The 17,225-nt window shown below is 32.1% G+C and overlaps 2 non-coding genes across 2 annotated transcripts; both read right to left on the bottom strand.

Moving 5' to 3' along the window:
- Positions 1 to 8,531: 8,531 nt before the first annotated feature.
- TRNAY-GUA (transfer RNA tyrosine (anticodon GUA)) lies at positions 8,532 to 8,622 on the bottom strand. Its single transcript is given in 2 exon segments — positions 8,532 to 8,567; positions 8,586 to 8,622. It is a non-coding gene; the product is annotated as a tRNA-Tyr (tRNA).
- A 5,647-nt stretch (positions 8,623 to 14,269) lies between these two features.
- TRNAQ-CUG (transfer RNA glutamine (anticodon CUG)) lies at positions 14,270 to 14,341 on the bottom strand. The gene has a single exon. It is a non-coding gene; the product is annotated as a tRNA-Gln (tRNA).
- Between the last annotated feature and the right edge of the window lie 2,884 nt (positions 14,342 to 17,225).

The following is a 17,225-nucleotide window of genomic DNA, read 5'->3' as shown; positions in this document are numbered from 1 at the left end:
AGCTACATCTATCTCGGACAGCAGGTGTCCATAGACGGAAGCATGCACGATAAAATTGCTCGAAGAACAAAGCTGGGATGGAGTGCTTTCGGACGTCTGAATAGTATCTTCAAGAGTGACCTACCATTATGTCTTAAGCGTAGGGTGTTCAACCAATGTGTGCTACCCGTGCTCACGTATGGCTGCGAGACGTGGATCCTCAACACGAGAGATGTCCAAAAGCTAAGAGTCACACAGCGAGGCATGGAGAGGTGCATGTTGGGCATCACGCGAAAGGACCGTAAGAGAAACGAATGGGTTAGGAAGCAGACAAGAGTACGCGATGTAATAGACGTTGCCAAACAGCTGAAATGGAGATGGGCGGGGTACATTGCTCGCTGAAAGGACGGCCGCTGGACAAATGCCGTCATCCAATGGTACCCAAGGGGTACGAAACGGCCACAGGGTCGCCCTAAAAGCCGCTGGATTGACGAACTGGTAAAGTTCGGCGGAAATACGTGGCAGCGAACGACACAGGACCGAGAGAGTTGGAGAAAGCTTGGGGAGGCCTTCATCCAGCAGTGGATTGAGCCCCGCTGATGATGATGATATAAAATAATAACTAAATCCAATGCCCACAGTTTTTTTCACTTCCTGAACAATTTGATATTTGAGGGTTACGCCAATAATTGGCCTCTATAGTGACGATACGTACGAATACATATGATTAAAAAACACACACACACACACACAATGACAGAATCTGTGGCATACTATCGTATACCCTGAGGCTGTAGGTATTTTAGTCTAAAGTGTTTACGAGAAATATTGAACTGTTTGTGTGAAAATAAATGTATGAAATTATAATATTACATTGATACAGTTTTAACTTTGTGAGATTTGATCTTATTTACAGCGATGCTTTTTTTAGAAGATAAAATAATGTAATATTTTATCTTCGGTTGAATATAGAATATGAAACAACATTCAGTTTCATGTCCTGTAAATATGGCTGTCCTAGGACATTTAATTTACCACAGCCTACCTTCCTTCAACGGGCACCCTTCGCCACTGATATAAATATATGTAATGAAATAGCAACACCTGTGTTGCAACTTTGTAGGTATATTATTTTAGTTTCGCAAAAGTGTTTTATTGCGGGAGCTGTTAGCGTTGCCAGAGATAATAATAATTGTTTTGATAGGGGATGCCCCCCAAAGCGAAGAATAAATATTAGTTTATGGTTTCATTTAAGAGGTAAAAGCGACATCAAAGGGCTGTTAATGTTAAAAAATAATAAACGATGCGAGACCGTCTCGTCTTTTTTACGGCGAGAATTAAAAAAAAGGATTAAAAATTTACATAAAATCTCTACGTACTTTGCATCCATAGACTATGCGTAATATTTTTTATAAATTTTTATCGTAATAAAAAATTGTCTGTGTGCATTGTAATTTTTATGGTCACGCATTAAAACTAAAAAAAAACTATTTCATATAATAAGTGTTATAAAAAATAACGCTTACGATCATTTCATATGAATTATTATGAATAGAATTATTATTTTCCTAAATATGCAGGCAAGTTTACGAGGAAATAAAGTTGATCGATGATTTTTGACATTTATTTAAATATATCCCTTTGTTAACGAAAGAAACAAAAAAATACAGTATGTATATTTTTATAAAACGTACCCACATTGTCAAAAAATATCTTGTGAAAATGAATATTATTTTTCATAGACACGGATTTTAAAATGGCACGTAGAACTCGTTGCTAGTCTGGACGAAAGCGACTAAGAAAGCGAACTAAATCTCCACGGTTCAGTTCATGAACATATCACCAACTCATCACAAACCTTCAACATATGACACTTTAACGCCATATCACAAACAGACACCATCGAGATATATGACGTCTCTTCCGACCGACCCCCAACATTAAGGAACCGCCTCCCCCCCCCCCTCCCGACAATAATCACAATGAAACACATCACCAGCACACTTAAAACTAAACAAAAGAGACCAGTATCCAACAGAAACACGGCCAAAGACCGCTTTTTCTGATCCGGCAACCACAACAATATAATGCCAATATGATAATAACCTAAGATCCCCGCACGGAAATACCCACAGTAATACGCAATCATCTTCATACCCATTCATTACTATCAATATCAACACTCATCCACAGGATGGTTAGGAGATAAGGACATATCCAAGGTGATCCATTTGATCTAAAATTCAATGCAAGCACGGTTCTCAAAAAAATGATATCTTAAATGGAAAATTATAACATCCATAATAATAGTGTGTATCGCAGGGATCTAAATATAAGCGAACCAATAAAAAAATAGTTACATAATATAAAGCATACGATAATCGCTTTCATTTCTCTATACGTTTCTCAGTGCCGAAAACGAACCGTTCTTAAATCAGGTAAATTCTTATAGACCCAGTTGGTTAAAAATATATTCTATTCCCTATGACGATGAATGACTGTTACCCATCTTTGTTATAAAGCTTAAAGTTATAAAGCTATATTGCTACATAATTATAAAACACCTAAGTATATATCATATTAAAAAAAACTACAAGATAAAAAAAACTTTTTAAATACCACGTTTCTTTCTGTTGAATCATATAAACTTGACAATAGTATTAATAAACACTTTGTTTCGTACTTGATAGAAATACTGAATAAATATAGAATACTGAAATGTCATTTTGACCTTTCATATTGATTTCTATAGTAACGTACGTATATATTAATAATATAGTTGCTAGGACCCGCTTAGCAACCAATAATAGTGTTTTATTTTTTACGAATTTTTTCCGAAATAACTTTCCATACAAATCAGAATTAACTGAAAATGAATTCAATTCTGCTTAAATATGGCTAAAAGTATAAAAATAATGCATTGTAATCATGTTATGATATATTCTAAACGTTTCAAATGTCTAGCTAGTCGGAAAGTTAGTTAAAAATCTTCAATCGTCCGATACAAATCTTGGACAAACAAGAAAAAATTTGTACTGGACAAACAAGAATACGAGCTAATAAAAACGTGGTAATAATAAAATACGACGCCTTGCAGGACTCGTATCCGCACCCACCGAATCCGCACCAATGTGCGTCCTATCGAATTATGACAAAATTAAAAGTTTTCACATTTCTGAAGCGCTTCATAAATTGTGTTAATTTTTGGCAATCGGATTTTGTATTTTAAATCAATTAAGTACCTTAATTACTAACTGGTGTCAGGATCTCTCAAAAATTTAGTTATAACGTACTTAGTACACTTGTTTATAACATAATAAATTTAAAAAATATTTATTCACTTTGAAATTCAATTATTGAAATGGTCATTTTTTGTATTTCAATACTTAATAAATTATAGTATTATTAATTTTAAGATTAATAAACGTAATTACAAACTTATGACTGATATTGCGAACAGAATAACTGTGCAGGTAGTTAATGGGTACCTACTTATTTATGATGCGACTGTACCTATTTTGAATAGAATAATTTTGTCATGCAATTGCCAATCGTTAGGATATTGGAAGGTTACTTTGAATAAAAAATCAATCAATATCAATCAGAGAAGCAAATTGATAGACGGATATCCATCAAATTTTTATCACCACATAATCCGAAGCGATTTTTTATTTGGTGGGATGTAAAATTAGTCCCCAATATAAGTATTCATATTCAAATAAGTGTGAATGGGTACATTGTTATTTATTCATAGTTTATATTGGCAAATAAAAAAATCATGAATAAATCAATCGCCATAAAATGTACGCTATAGATATTATAATTATAACAAATAACTGTTATTGAAGATGCATTATTGAAATTGTTTTCAATTTTTTGTATGAATAAAATGCCTAACGACTTTATGCTTTCCTTATACTTTATTTATCTTCCGTTATCGTCTATGGTAATTTAAACATGTCGCAATGCGCATGGCGATAATTCGTATAAAATTAATAATACTAACATACCTACTTTCTCTGTGAAATAGTCAAATGCAAAAAAATAGTGGTATTTTCACGGTACAATATGTGAGGACGCAGTTAAGGCTATAATTATATACTTCAGTTGAGGCATGGTCTAAAAAAATCGTGGCTAGGCGATGCGCGGATTGTGCAAATGACGCGTGCCGAACGAAATATAATTTGTCATAAAAATTCAACATGCGTCCATTTAATGTTATGTAATAATAATAGTATATTCATTGACATGTTTTCTTTTTCAAGTACCTACATACCTAAAGTTTTTTAGTCATTTTTCACGATTTAAGAATATATTCATCGACGCCATGACAAAACAAATCGACGTGCGCACACCTCTTGTCGGTCTCCGATTGGCGAAATGTCAAATTTCGTTGCACCTACTGTTGAAAATTATTTGCCGTTTCACTGAAGTATGCCCTTAACGAATATATAACCAGTGTTGGAACACTACAATCGATAAGCATTTCAGGTAACAACTACTAGTTAAAATTGTAGTAAGTCAGTAGGATGCCCGTAGCTTAATTGGAAAATCACACCGGGGAAAAGTCCCGTCGGGTGTTTTTTTTCTACAAAAAGATTTTTGCTAGTGTGTATATGTATTAGATGTTTTCGAGTTATGTATTTTCAATATAATAATAATAATGTCACAATCTCAAATCTTGTGTCTTATTCGTTGAATAAAAGAAATAGTTTATTAGAACACTATATTTGTCTATAAAAAATAGAAGGAGATTATATTTCGTTAACATTTTAAATTATTTTCCAAGCACATGAAGCACGGTTAAGTTGGTAAGCTCTACAAATATTAAGATCGCCAAGTTACCATTCAGATTTTCTTACTCAAGCAATATCAGCCATATTTTTTTATTTTCATTATGATTACTTAATTTAGTGCAGTAATAAACGCTTTTAAACAAATTTTACCATACTTTTCAAATAAAGAATAATGCCGAAGTGTAGTTTGTTATTATCGACTGTTTATCTACTTATCGTAATGTATTGTCTTTTTATACGCACTGAAAATTGGCAGATAAATGCCATAGGACTAGTATGAAGTTATAAGCTTTTTTGCTCCAATTTCATAAATTTAGGCTCCACCTGTACAGAAGAAGGTTTATTCAACATCTTTGGTTTTATTGTAAAAAGAAAATAAGTCTTTGAAAGATAGCAAAACCCAGCAGGTAAATTTGTATAATTACAAAATATTGATGGAACAGATACATTCTAATATTATGTTTCTGTAAAAATCTGTGACGATTCTATTTATTAATGTATGTACCTACTTACCTATCTAATAATAAAATGAAAGGTTGTTTTTCTGCGAACGACGCTCTCGAGTGCAACACAGTCGTGAAAATGCGCCCACAGATGTCGTTATCATCGCAGGGGTCAAGATAATTGCGCCAATTCAAATATTCGATAATCATAAAATACAGAAAATAATAAATACCTCCTGCTCTCTTCTATTCTCCCGTACAAATTACGATGACTATTATTCCAGTTATTGGGCTACCAAATAGATTTTGTATCAGATTGTGCCAGGGCCCAATTAAATGGCGAAACCATAATACGAGATTTTATTGACCATTTGTAAATCAGGTATTATTAGTATAATATTGTCAGAAATGCATTTAGATTCTCGAGAAAAATCTCTAATACTTAGGACATTGTTTTCTTCTTTTTGGTCGTTTCTTTATTGATGAGAATCGTGGCCACCTTGAAACTGAGTCATTTTATGAAGACTCTCTACCCCTCTCGGTCCTCTGTCTTCGCCTTCCTTTGAAGCTACCCAAAACCACTAGTCTCTCCAGGTTATCCGGTCCACACCGAATACGGCAAAATGTGTGTCAAATATAATATTTGACAGTGTACAGACATTGTTTTAATTTTCAGTAGATATAGCTTTTTTCATCTGATGCAATCAACATTCGATTTATGGGATAGGTTTGGATGTTGTTGAATTTATATAGTTTTACAATAGTACTGACCAAAAATATTGAGACTATAAAATATCGGGTTATCAAATAAGCTATAATATTAAATTGTACAATGTATTGTACTTACTTTATTGTATTGTACAATGTATTGTAATTACTTTTTGGATAGGTTTGGATGTTGTTGAATTTATAGGTATAGTTTTACAATAGTACTGTCTAAAAATATTGATACCACTTATGTGTAAATTACTGTGATAGCACTTGAATATAGGTATATTTTAATTTATTAGTCTATTGCGTTCGAATGTATGAATAATAGGTCATAAATTTTGTGTCGCAGCACAGTAGTGAGATGACGCACAGGCTTAGGCTTGTTATATGACCGCTCAAAACATGTTTAAAATTTAAAAAAATCACTGTTATTCATTTTTGTTAACAAGAATATTGGGTACTGTTCGGTTATCAGGAATACAGCGGAAAACACATTTTGAAAATAGCCGATAAACTGGATTATTTGTTAGGTTAACCTAACCAAACCTAACCTAACTTAAACTAACCCAAACTAACAAATAATCCAGTATATCGGGTATTTTCAAATTGTGTTTTCCGCTGTATTCCTGATAACCGAACAGTACTAATTATATATATATATATATATATATATATATATATATGAAGTTGCTCTAAAGTCCAATCAACAAAATTTATACGCACCAAACAGTAACGTCCCTAAACAAAATGCCGCCCCATTTTTTATACTTACAGTATTTAGTATCATCTTTTCATGACTCCAATATCTAAGAAATGTGTTGTATGGATACATTACTAACAAAATAGATACCAGCAAAGCATAGAAAATTAATTTTATAAATATTTTTTCCATAGAAGTGTAAAAGTGGGGGCTCTTCGATACAGACTAGCATCGTGGACAGGAGCGGTTGGTGGGAAACTCTGTAAGAGGGGGTGCATTTTTAGTTTCGACGACCAACGCAACTTTCGTGCGTAACTCAGACTGTAATTATTCGCAAATCTTCATGGTGTCGTTTCTGGTCACCAAGATCACCAAGGACGTCGAAGGTCAACGGAAGTAAACTGACATCGCGAACCCGACAAAAAAATTACATTCCCGACTCCTGTTAAATCTTTTATGTTAATTAATACATTTTCTTTCCAACCAGAGCTACATTTTTTTATAGAAAGATATTTTCGTTGTTAGGTACTAAGTTGAGGTAGCCATTTCTATATATTATATCAAACGATTCTCCTCGGTTTGCCGCCCTTCGAGTAACTGCCGCCCCCAAGCGATGCTCAATTTGCCTACCCCCACGGGACGTCACTGGCACCAAATAGTCATTAGATTTAAGTTCTTGTTTTGACTGTACTTTATGCATCTTTAAATGCAAATCTTCATGAAGAATATTCCATGTATTCCATAAGAAAGTTCTTGAGAACGACGTGTAATTGATTTTTCTGGATTTTCATCCACACTTTGATTGACAATATCCGGATCCGAAACCCGCTCCCCCCACTTTGTGCGAGCCTGTGCGGAATACAAATTATAGTATCTACTGGAAAATTTTCATCCCTAAATGGAAAACACTCCCGGAGATACTGTCCGTTTCGATTGTAAAAAATATGACATTTATGTTGTGATCGCGTGGTGGTAAATTTAAATTTTGTCTCCCCCTCCGTCTGCCGTGATAGGAGACTGTCAGCGTTCGTAATGCATCACCCCCCGGGGACTCGAACCTGTAATCGGTTCCGAAGCGATATTGCGAAGCCATTATACAAGCCCGAAATATCACCACATCAAAAGTAACTGCATAGTAAACTGGCAATATGGGTAGGTAGGCAAACCAAAAATTATTCTTGGTTTTAGTAAATTGACGTATTTTTTTATTACATTAATTATAATATGGGCTAAAAATAATTTGTATCTAATGAAAATTAGCCGAAAACATCAGTTTGATTCACAAATAGCAAAAAAAATATTTAAGGGGGAGATGTACCTCTCTTATGGGTATCTAGCGACATAAAATGAGGCATGAAATTTTATTTAATAGGTATATAAAAAAATTATACCTACATTTATACATATACCAACTTATATGAATTGTCAATTTATTAAAAACTATTAGTTTTATAGTTACCTACTTCTAATAATTTATTTCAAATGTCTGAAAGAGATTTTTTTAAATAATTCACAACATTTTTCTTGCTAGGTAGGTATATAGTATTATTATTTCCTCTAATAATATTATAATTATTACTTTTATCACCAAATCAGTGCTTTATGTTGTGTATCATAGATGTCTCTTACTACAAATATTTTGTAGAGGAACAATTTAGTGATTGTCACTATTTTCGTTGAAATAAATTAAAAATAATTATATTATTATGTTACAATTTTTGTAAAATAATATAATGGTTCCTACACCATTTTTTAAAATTAAAATTGTTATTTGTACCATGACGTACAAAATGTTATAAAATTAAATGTTTTTGAAAATAAAGACACAAATAATTCTGTAAGAAAAAATAGTGCAAATTTAATCGGAGATATGAAAATGCAAAAAATAAATATAAAAATGATTCCTTCGAGCCGGATTTGAACCAGCGACCTATGGATGCCCATGATCAGATAACTCTACAGTCCACCGCTCTACCAACTGAGCTATCGAAGGTATTGAGTGGCGTGCCGAAAATAATTCATATAAATTTAGTGGTGCTCCAGTTAGGTATAAATTTTTAAAGTACGAGGAAAACAATATCGTAAGCATGTACAGGGGTACATTTTCTTTTCATCACGTGAAACTGGGATTCACTGGAAAAGCTCTGGTCTACGCCATGTAATGTAATTTCAAGAAAAGCTTCTAATTCGTAAAAGATTTTTGTAAATGAGTAACATGACATAAGAAAACCTACCTTTTATTATTGTGAGCTAGGTACATTATTCAATAATGTGATAATTACTTATATATAAAAAAATACATCTCTGCCGGAGAGGCAGGTACATATACCTAAATTTGTGTCGTTTCAAGGCAAATTTGGTTTACGAGTTTTTATGTATTCCGGCGTCAAGTTGCCTAATAAGTAGGTAGGTACCTAAGATATAATGTAGATTGCCCGTTACATACTGTTGTTATAATATAATATCAGGGCTTGAAATGGACCGGAGCGTCGTTCCGCAATTCGCAGGATAGATTAGGTAATAAATATAAATTGTGGAAATATTAAATTGGCCGTCACGCTAGATATGCCATATAATAAAAATTCAAAAACACTTATTTTATAAAATACACATACAATTAGATAACTATGTTAATATTTTCGTAAAATTATTGAGCGCTCCGGTTCGTGAAATTTTCCATTTCGGGCGCTGAATGTTTTCAAAATCCTATATTCAGTGGCGAGTGTAGGGACGTGGAAACCCGACGCACTGACTGATCTTGATTCTTGATACCACCCACGATAAAAAAAATATACAACGAACACCAGAATTCGTATCCTTTATTCAAAATAAATTATTATTGAAGATGACAGAGGCACATACTAATATCAGTAGGTTGTTTACTTTTTTGGTTCAGTTTGATTGGTTGTGTTATGTGCCCGTTTAATTTTAGTTGAAGGAATTTTGTTATGCTTTGGGGAATATCTTATATCGGCACCTACTCAATCTGTGTAAGAAATACGCATCTTATTAAAATAGCTTAGGTATAATCAGTAACTTTAGAATTATCTTCAAACGTGTTAATCGTGCCCTTTTTTGAATAATAAAATGCCTAATTCTTGTCAAATTTGGTATCACAGAGATTATAAATATAACTATTTATCGTAAATATTTCACTATATAATTTTAACAGCAATTTTACTAACTGTTTTATAAATGCGTTTAAAAATTAATAAATCTAAAAAATCTTAACACCACTGTACATTGATGTACTGAAATATGACTATATTCTAAAACATTATATCCAGAGGTTTAAAAGACTACTATGTTATGTAATAAAAATACTTTATGCAGTCATCACATTTTAAAAATAAATATGAAGGATAATAAGGCTTCAAAATTATATAAATAGATTATCTACAACGTTTAAGGAATGTCCAGGCTTATGCTCTGAAAATACAATAAAATCTCCATTTTGACGTACGTGGCGCAAGTGGGCCCTTTTAAAATATATATTTATACCAAAGTTTAACTAATCATTGATTGCATAATGATATTATGATAGATACAGCAAAGATTAAAACGCAATCGAAGGACGTATATTTAATTCATAAAAGATTTCCTGAAATAATTGTATATTGAATGACTTGCATGCAAGATACACATTAGCGTTGCATTACTGTACTATAACTTGGCTAGGTACCTATGTACTAACGTACCCCTCTATAATATTTTGGGGGAAGATCTATCTATGAGGTACCAGTGGCGTAGGTAATTTAAATTATATTGAAATAATATGATCTATTACTCTATTACAAGTTATCGAACGATTTTAACTAAAGATATTCCAATATATAATATTAAATTATTATAATATTATGTAATATAAACATACTGATTATCTTTTAATAATTAGAGCACAACTTCGTGGAGTCCATCGTCGTGGTTGATGCTCCTCCTTCTCTAATCATATAGAAATTCTATAAGAGCCGACGTCATAAATGTCACCAATCGTGGTGCTGGATTGAGGGAAATAGCGTATCTTAGTATAGAGCGTGAAAGGGTGATTTCAGTAAGAGATCAGTTATTAGTCAGTAAGTAAGTAATATAGAAGTGAAGTTAGTAAGATAATATAGAAGTTCCACACATATATATTATATACCTTGTTGCCTAACCTGAGTAACCATGCCTTTTTTCTTTAAGGCAGCGAATAGTCCATCTGCTACAATTTCAACTAAAACACCCGGAAAGTTATGATTGTTGAATACATAAGGAGTTTATTTCAGGTAGGTATTAATTCAATTATAATTAAGGGATAGGATTTGGCCAAGGATTAGTTTGCGGAGCCAAGAATAACGCAGTCCTCAAATATTCAAATGGCTACAAAACTGGGGTGAAGAAGTACATTTAGAAGAGCCATGGCTTGCCTGCGAAAATATAGACGTCACCACACTAGGTCTTTAAATCTGAGAAATTACAGCTCATAACAGGTAGATGAAGAGAAATATATGAGGCGTTTAATTACAAAAAGCGACAAGACAAAGAAACAACGTTTTTATGTTTCAAGCTTCAATTATTTGTTTTAACGTGAGACTATTTTTTCCGTTGTATTCTATGTCGAAATTAGAACCAAATAGCAATTTGTTACAGCCGATAAACTCTTAAATGTAATAAATATTGACAAAATAAAATTGGACGTAGCGCTACTCACCAGTACCTCACTTTTTAATTTGTTCCGCATAAGGTACATATTTCTGTGGCACTGTCATGAGTTTACCAGATGCTACAGCATGGGAGATGCCCTTTTCAATATTGAACGTTCCCTTATTGGTTGACTTAAACACGCGCGAAATCAACCAAGCTTTAAATAATATGAAACACGGACTTGGCACTTTTTGTAATAAACCTAAAAGTTAAACCTAAGACTTAAAATATTTTTTTTCGTAGGGTTATGTCGCGTTTTGGAATTTATAGATCAATACATATTGTGTAATATTATACAAAGAATACGTGCGTATTTTTTTCTCGATTTTGACCAAATGTGGACTTATCGCTTTTTGGAATTAGACGCATCATATCTGTCATTCTTGGTAGTGTATCTCTGATAGCTATCCTAGAAATCGGTAACATCAGTTTTTTGTTGTTCCAAGGTGCAGAACTAACCTTCTATTGGTAATGTCAATTCCAAACTGCGTTCAACCAAATCGTTTCGGATATTAATATTAGGTATTCCATCTGTGAGGAAGAGTTTAGGTGGATATTGTTTTTATTATTATTTATTATTAGGGTCTACTTATCTCATTCGACGTACTTTATAATTGTTGTATTTATTAATTATACTCTTTGTAGGTATAGATATGCCATCATAAATCGTCAGGTTTTCGAACTTAGAACTAAGCTCACAGTATAAAAAATATTTAATGATATGTCAAATCTTAGCATGTGGCGCCCTCACTCAGCAGACAACTTATACTGGTGGATGTATAATACTATACTGTTTCTCTAATACTGCTTCTATTTCCTAATTTGTTTCGTGTCATATTGTGAACGTCTTGAATTTGTAATTAGTGTAGTTCACTATTTATGTAAATACATAAATTTGAATTTGAATTTGTATCTTGGAGACGGCCAAGATTCACACAATTGTACAGATTGTACAAACAATGATGATGATGAATTGTGATGTTATTTGCTTTTTTAAATAACATGCGATTTTAATATTAATAATAATAACAATTTATTATAATAACGCTGCCACTGCCCTTATAAATATTGTATCCATTAATATCCTACAAGTTACACGTTGTGTACGATAATGCTTGTGTTACTATCAAAATTAAGTGATAGGGATACACTAATAGTATTTACACCTTAATTTACCTTCGGGAAACCTTTATTTATTATTAATTGATATTTTTTTTATAAATGGCAATAATCAAAGACAAATAAATCTAGATATTTGATTTAAAGCATTCTTACTTGTATAATAACTAACTAACGTTTTTATGTTTAATTTTATTGAAAGTATCTTTGACTTTAAATAAAACATATGTTTCTTCTTACTGTTTCTAGATACGTGTTTATTAATTAAAACAATTAAAAATGTCAGGGCTCGAAATGGACCGGAACGCACCGGAGCGCCGTTCCGGTTCATACAATCTCCAAAATTATCGCTCCGTCTCGTGGAAATATTAATTTGACCGCCTGAGCTAGATATGTCATATAATAAAAAAGCTGACATACATATTTTTATAAAATACATATACAATTAGATAACAACGTTAATATTTTCATAAAATTATCGAGCGCTCCGGTTCGTAAAATTTTCCATTTCGAGCGCTGAAAAATGTAAATTATTAACAACAACAAAAATGTATCAAATTCCAAGCTTTGTATGATCTGGTAGACGGAGTATTCATTCATCTTAACCCTTTACTTATAAATAAACAACTAAATATTTCCGAGCTTTCAATATCTATTCTACCAGAGTAAATATCTATTTATACGAACGAAAATGGGAATCGTATATTTTTTACTTAAAAAAGTAACATAATAAATAGAACACTTATTTAATGATTTGCATGAAAATGATTTGGTACGTTAAAATAAATATATACCTACGCAAAATCTCATATAATAATATACGTACGTATATTTGCGCATGCTTCATGTAGTATTGATGAACGAATGAATACATCACTTAGTATAATTTCATGATTCAAACTTGCACCTCGATTCACTCAAAATTATAAATCGTATGTACTTTAAGATAAGGTAGAGACCTGTGGGTCTTAACTTTACGTTTATGATAATAAATTAATACTTTATATAAAAAAACGACATTAATAATTCATTGATTCCCTTTGGGAGATACGGAAGCAAAAGGTAATCATTCAATTTAAATACTTTTAAAGCGAAGAGGGTCGATTGTGATTGATAGATATTGGGCGTAACCGATTTGATGAATGGATAAAAATCAAACGTCAGAAAGTTTGTGAAAAATTAACATTGTTAACGTAACCGTAATGTATGTGATTTTTTCATACAGTAATTTTATTTTTATTCACTCGGCAATCGCGGAATTTGAGACTAGACATCGGACGCATATTTGATAAAAAAAAATCGGTGTAATTAGTAAGTATTGTACAGGTGTTTGCTAAAGCACATTGACTAGAATCTGATGGATGCATGTTCTTATCTAAGTCAAAAATATTTTTCTAATGTATATTATGTTTTAGAGGCATATCCATAACGTTTCTATTTTTTGATTGATTGTGTACCTATGTTGCCTAAGGTAACAGTAGGTTACAGAACCCATTCTCAATTATAATTACCCTAAAATTTAATGAATAACTCAATATTCTATTATTGTTATTACTCTGTTAAGTACTACACTGTAAGAATCTGTCAAACTATTTTGAGATTGTCATTTGTTTTTTACACAAATAAACGTTTCCCCGATTTTTCAAATTTAGAATTCGCGTTTATCCGTCTATATTTAATACGTTTTCTTCCTGTCTCACTCTCTCTTACACAATTTCATATGTTTTCTCTCATGCGTTACAGATAATTTAAGACAAATACAATATCATAATATTATGGGGTAATTATAATATATTTTATCTTCATTACTGAGCTCGATAAAACACTTATCAAAAATTAGGTCCCACCGAGATTTGAACTCGGATCGCTGGATTCAGAGTCCAGAGTGCTAACCATTACACCATGGAACCTATGTATGTGTGCGAAGATATTTTCTGAATTTTCCAACTAAAATATAAATAAAGTATCAAATTCTATTTGCACGTTAACGACGTTCTGTGTCTATGAGCTTGCTACATTTTATTTCATTATAAACAAATATAATCTATTGATTAGATACTGTTATGTCATAAAATTTTAAATATAAAATAATATTATTCAATCAGTAACGTGATATTGGAATTCAGAACACATCTATCTATTTAACGATATGTTTCATATTATGTACACAACGATGAACTCTGATAACTTTCCGTTGATCATTCATTGGAAGGAGTTGGTGAATGCCGTAAATTGCTGTACATTTTATCCTCTCATAAAGTGGCTGAGATATCATAGTTCTCTGGTTTTGATACTACGCAGAACTTCCCGACATTAATTGGCACCCTGTCAGTTCAAGAAATTTAGAGGATATACCTAATACAGTCACATATAATATAAATACTATAAATAGCCTCAACTCTCCGTGATATTTCCTAATATTAATAAGCGAAGAGCATTAAAACAAATAAAAACGATATAGAATTATTGTTAGTTAAGTAGGAAGTTCAATATTGAGTTTAGATTATTAGAAAAGAAATCACAGTAATTAATATATGATTTAGTTATACTACAGTACTTACAATCTATCGTTTCTACAGCAGGGTGTATAAAATGTAAATCAATCAAACTTGATAGCGTTCAATTATTCTCTTACCGTTGAGAATAATTATTTATATACCTTTTAATATCCGGGGAAACCGTGCAATCATTCACAGAACACCTTATAATTAGACAGCTTTTATAAAGCTATTCACGTAAAGTGACTCGCACGGAAAGTCAACTACTTGTAGATACTGGTATAGGTACCACATGCACTCGTAGAGCCATAGATATATAGTTTATTAACTGATGTTTAGATGTTACTTGAAGAGTTCAAATGACTATTGGCCCAAGCCCAAAAGGAGTGTTTTGAGTTAATCTAATAATATTAAGTATATTATAATATTTTAAATGGATTTTTCATTTTCAACATTTAATTGAATATTCTCCTTTGAGGCCATCATACAATATCTGAAAAGTGCATGTAGTCAAATCAATGGTCGCTTTAATTTTACATATACACAAGTCGGAACATTGGTACAAAAAGGAAAAATAATAAAAGTCTCATCGAAAAACGGCATTCATCGTCCGTGACATTCTTCTCGGTTTTCCCGCGTCGCAATATCCATTTTGATGCCACGTCGCTAGCTAAAAAGACGATAGCTGTAAGAAAACTGGAAACACTCATGATAATAAGTTATACAAACTCAATCATAAACTTACTGTGGTGGTCAGAGAGCAATATTCCATTTCTTTGCCATTATGCGTGTCGTTGGAGTACGTATACGTTTCTGGGTATAAACAAAATAAATGGTATACTTATACAATTTTTTAAATTCGTAGAATTAAAAAATGTTGATTCGTTGAAGTCTTTAATCTTATAATTAAATATTATTTTATGGTTATTTTAAACATTAGGGTGTTGTTTAATAAGTTTTCTGGAGTATAAAGAAAGATTTTTGAATAATTCACAGTCGTTATAGGTACTTATATTTTATTAGATATTTTATTTTTGAAACATTGATTTTTCAGGAGAATGTTTTTTATTGATCATCTAATCGAATAAACCATTCCTTTTATTCAACGGATAATTCACAAGATGACGTTATAACTAAATATTTGGCGAGAGCCGGACGTCGGTTAGTAATTAAGGTAATTGATATTCCTTAATTTAAAACAAAAAAAACGATAGTCAATAATAACGCAATTTTATAATCATTTCATGTAGGACCTACTAGTTTAAATTATCGCAATTAGGTAGGAGGCTTGTAGCTTAATTGGTTGAAGCATATTGGCGCGATACCAGTGGATATATGTGTTCAAATCCCGTCGAGTGTCGTATTTTTGTATCTTTAGTGTTTTTATGATGTAGTTGTATATGTTAAATCTAACCGAGTTATTTAACCAAAATACTATTGAATTTGGTACATACCTGCACAAACATATTATTTATACGCACAATATGCTCATATACCACGATATGATATTATTATTATGGACATTGTCAAACATTAGTAGGGCTGATACCAGATGTATGAAAAAATAATAATTATGGTCCACGTCAAACTATTGTTACCTTAAAGCCGAGAACAAAGAGTCATAACGACGGATAGCGTCGGTTTAAAAATACATTTGTCAGTTTAAAATCACCAGGTTTCACAAAAAAATCTCCCTCGTTAACGATTTTATTTTAACCAAAATGATAGTTCGTGTTTTATTTGTGTGAATTATGCACTTAAAAAACCGTTTCATCAATCAAACGTGGGTATCAATTTAATGGTAGTGTATATTAAAAACCGATGTGTGTAGTCAATAATAATTAATAGGTTGAATGTGTTTTATAATGATTTTGATGCACATGCCGTGTGAAAGGAGTCGTTTCCCAGAATATGTAAAAAAAAATTACCTTGCTGAGCCAATAGGGAGAGCTCATCAAGTAGACGAGTGTCTGCCAAACTGTGTGCTGCGAGAGGTTCCAGGTGTGCCATGAAAGAAGAATTCTGTGAATCACAAAGACCAGCGGTAGATGCTTCCTCAAAAATGCATAATTTTCTAAGTATCTTATTTCAATTGATTATCGAATATACGAGTGAGTCATCAATTAATTCGCAAAATACGAAGGTGTACACTTGATATTAACATTGGAAAAAAATGAATAGCACTGAAAAACGATCATGTGCACAAACCTTCATTGTCTGAGCTAGAGTTTTCAGCATTTTGGATTTCAGTTTGGAGTCAATATCTTCGATTAGCTACAACATCTATTCAATTTAA

This window comes from Rhyacophila brunnea, unplaced genomic scaffold (genome assembly GCF_057557595.1).
Source record: "Rhyacophila brunnea isolate RB1 unplaced genomic scaffold, BYU_Rbru_1.0 scaffold_6, whole genome shotgun sequence".
Classification (NCBI taxonomy): domain Eukaryota; kingdom Metazoa; phylum Arthropoda; class Insecta; order Trichoptera; family Rhyacophilidae; genus Rhyacophila; species Rhyacophila brunnea.
This window is presented reverse-complemented; position numbering and strand designations above follow the sequence as displayed.